Raw genomic sequence first — 4002 nt, 5'->3', positions numbered from 1 at the left:
AGAGGCTGCACCTCAATTTAGATTGAAAGATCATCACAGAGTTCCTCAAATAGCAAGACACCCTTGTTTATTCATGTGAATCTCTGCCCTAGCAAATCCATCAGTGTCTTATGACTCATGAGCTCATTTGGTATTTAAGCTCATGTAAGGTTCAATAGTGTAATGTTTAGGCCAAATAATATGACAAATGTGAGATTAAAACCTACTGTGACACAGAATTTGAGCTGTTTAAAATCCCAAAAATAAAATTGTTGATTGCAGGAAAGGTGAGAACGAACTTGTTGAAGTTGATGGATTGTAGGAACTAAACTCAACCAGACTATCGTTCACTTTTCATTCCCACCTCTTTCATATTCCCTCTGGAGTTCCCCAAACCTCAATAGGTGCAGGAGTAGGCCATTCGGCCCTTCAAGTCAGCACTGCCATTCATATAACCATATAACCATATAACCATATAACAATTACAGCACGGAAACAGGCCATCTCGGCCCTACAAGTCCGTGCCGAACAATTTTTTTTTCCCCTTAGTCCCACCTGCCTGCACTCATACCATAACCCTCCATTCCCTTCTTATCCATATGCCTATCCAATTTATTTTTAAATGATACCAATGAACCTGCCTCCACCACTTCCACTGGAAGCTCATTCCACACCGCTAGCACTCTCTGAGTAAAGAAGTTCCCCCTCATATTACCCCTAAACTTCTGTCCCTTAATTCTGATCGTAATCAGCCATGATCACTGCCATTCAATGTGATCATGGCTGATCATCCCCAATCAGTACCCCGTTCCTGCCCTCTCCCCATATCCCCTGACTCTGCTATCTTTAAGAGCGCTATCTAGCTCTCTCTTGAAAGTATCCAGAGAACCGGCCTCCAATGCCCTCTGAGGCAGAGAATTACACACTCACAACTCTCTGTGAGAAAAAGTGTTCCCTCGTCTCCGTTCTAACCTCCATGTTTGTGTCTGGATCATTATCACCAAGGTGGTGGCAGCATTGTGGCGCAGCAGGTAGAGACCCTGGGTTCCATCCTGATCTCCGGTGCTGTCTGCGTGTGTGGAGTTTGCATGCTCACCCAGTGACCACATGGGTTTCATCCAGGTGTTCTGGTTTCCTCCCACATCCCAAAGACGTGCAGGTTAATTGGCCCTCTGTAAAGTACCCCTTGTTGGATCCTTTAGGTTAATTGGCCCTCTGTAAATTACCCCTTGTGTGTAGGGAGTGGATCTGAAAGTGGGATAGAACTAGTGTGAACAGGTGATCGATGGTCAGTATGGACTCAGTGGGTCGAAGGGCCTATTTTCCATGTTTATCTCCAAACTAAACTCAACTGAAACACATCAGGGACCCAGATACAGGAGCGAAGGTTAGAAACTTTGAAGATCGGTTGTGAAGCTGGTGATGAGAAAGAATATAGAACCAAGAACAGCACCACACAGGAACAGGCCCTTCATCCCACAATGGCCATGCTGCCCAGTATGCCAAGACCAGCTCCTATCAGCCTCCATATCCATGCGCCTATCCAACAGTCTCCAAAATGCCACTATCGTATCTGCCTCCACCACCAACCCTGGCAGCAGGTTCCAGGCACCCGCCACCCTATGGGTAAAAAACTTGTCCTGCGCATCTCCTTTAAACTTTGCCTCTCTCACCTTAAAGCCGTGCCCTCTAGTCTTTGATTGTTCCACCCTGAGTAAAAGGTTCAGACTGTCCACCCTATCTGTGCATCTCACAAATCATGCCTAATTGATTATCACTGAATCAGCATATCAGGGAAACACCTTGCCTGAGATCATCTGCTGCTGGTCCTGATTTGTCCTGGTCCTTTCTTGCTTCCATTTCCCCCCTCCCCTCTATTCTCTCCCCCCACCTCCACACGCCCTTTACAATCAGTCTGAAGAAGTGTCCCAACCCGAAACGTCACCTATCCATTTTCTGCAGAGATGCTGCCCGCCCCACTGAGTTACTCCAGAGTTTTGTTTCTATCATTGGTATAAACCAGCATCTGCAGTTCCTATTTATCACATATTATCAGTACATACTTCTTACCTAAACTGGAAGAGGTCATACTGGACAACCCGTGAGACAGTGGTGAATTGTCAATGGACAATTGTATGCTCATGAACCTTGAAGCTTTAAAGATACTAAGAGGCTCAAACGATACTAATTGCAGGGCACTCTGTTGCTAAAAGTGGCTTCCGCCAAAAACTATCAATGCTAAGAAGAACAAAAACCAAAAGAGAAAATGGAAGGTGTTCACTCTGAATGAGTGTATGATAATAAACTGATTGTGGACTTTGGAAGGGGAATGATGAGGACCCACAATCCTGTTTATGGTGGAGAGAGTCAAAAACTTCTAATTCCTGGGCGTGCATATTTCCAAAGATCTTTCCTGGGCCCAGCACACTGATGCAATTATAAAGAAAGTACATCAATGCCTCTACTTCCTGAGAATATTTTGGAGATTTGCTATGTCAGAGAGGATTGTCTTGAACCTCTACATGTGTACAGTAGAGAGCATATTGACTGGTTGCATCACGGCCTGGTTCAGCACCTTGAACGCCCAGGAGTGAAAAAGAGCAAACAGTGGTGAACACTGTCCAGTCCATCACCGGCTCTGACCTGCCCACCATCGAAGGGATTTACCGGAGTCGCTGCCTCAAAAACGTAGCCAGCATCATCAGAGACCCACACCACCCTGGCCACACACTCATTTCACTCCTGCCATCGGGAAGAAGGTACAGGAGCCTGAAAACTGTAACGTCCAGGTTCAGGAACAGCCTCTTCGCTACAGCCATCAGGCTATTAAACACGAATGTAGACACAAATTGCTGGAGTAATTCAACGGGTCAGGCAGCATCTCCAGAGAGAAGGAATGGGTGACGTTTTGGGTAGAGACCCTTCTTCAGACTGATGTCAGGGGATGAGGCTGGACAGAGATAGAATGTGAGTAAGACTGGTGGGATAACTGGGAATGGGGAGGGGATGGAGAGAGAGAGGGAAAGCAAGGGCTATCTGAAGTTAGAGAAGTCAATATTCATAGCGCTGGAGTGCAAACTACCCAGCGAAATATAAGGTGCTGTTCCTCCAATTTGCGCTGGGCCTCACTTGCAATGGAGGAGGCCCAGGACAGAAAGGTCAAAATGGGAGGGGGAGTTGAAGTGCTGAGCCACCGGTAGTATTAAGCACTACAAGCTCTGAACTACAATAGACTATTATTGTTATTATTGCACTGCTATTGTTTGTTTTGTGTGTGTGTGCGTGTATATATATAATATATACGCATTTGTGAGTATGTGTATATATACACGCTGAACTTTTTTTTCTCTCATTTATTATATTGTTTACAGTGTACTATGTTTACATATTCTGTTGTGCTGCAGCAAGTAGGAATTTCATTATTCTATCTGGGACACATGACAACAAAACACTCTTGTCTAAAATGTGAATGGACAGCTCAGAGCCACACTGTGGAATGTAGACACGACAGTATCTTCCCATTTCCATGAGCTTGCCTCCATGGCTTTTGCGGCTCGGTTGCTGAAGGTTTGATAAAGTTTCCCACAGGCAATTTGCAAAAGCCACATTAAGTTTTTAATAGTACCCAGGGGTCCGTGAATTCCTGAGGTTTGGAAAGTGAGATGTGGACAACTTCCAGATGTGACTTAAGGAGAACGCTTACACTTATCTTAGAGGGAAGACTTACAGATGTATGGCACAGTTTAATATCAATTGTCTCATAGTTCACGTTTGACGTTTTTGAACCATGCTGTTTAGGTTTGGTTGGGTGCAATTGTTTAATTTTGATCTTTGATTTATTGGTTTCAATTTTCATTTAGATTGTTCTCATCTCACCTTCCAGAAGTCGGAGAACCAAAACAACATCCAAGTATTGTATTGAAGTGGTTACATCGGGGAGACTGAGCGGAGGTTGGGCGATCGTTTCGCCGAACACCTCCGCTCAGTCCGCAATAACCTACCTGAACTCCCGGTGGCACAGCA

This window comes from Leucoraja erinacea, chromosome 10 (genome assembly GCF_028641065.1).
Source record: "Leucoraja erinacea ecotype New England chromosome 10, Leri_hhj_1, whole genome shotgun sequence".
NCBI classification, from domain to species: domain Eukaryota; kingdom Metazoa; phylum Chordata; class Chondrichthyes; order Rajiformes; family Rajidae; genus Leucoraja; species Leucoraja erinaceus.
The sequence above is the reverse complement of the archived record's forward strand: the minus strand, read 5'-3'. Positions refer to the sequence as shown.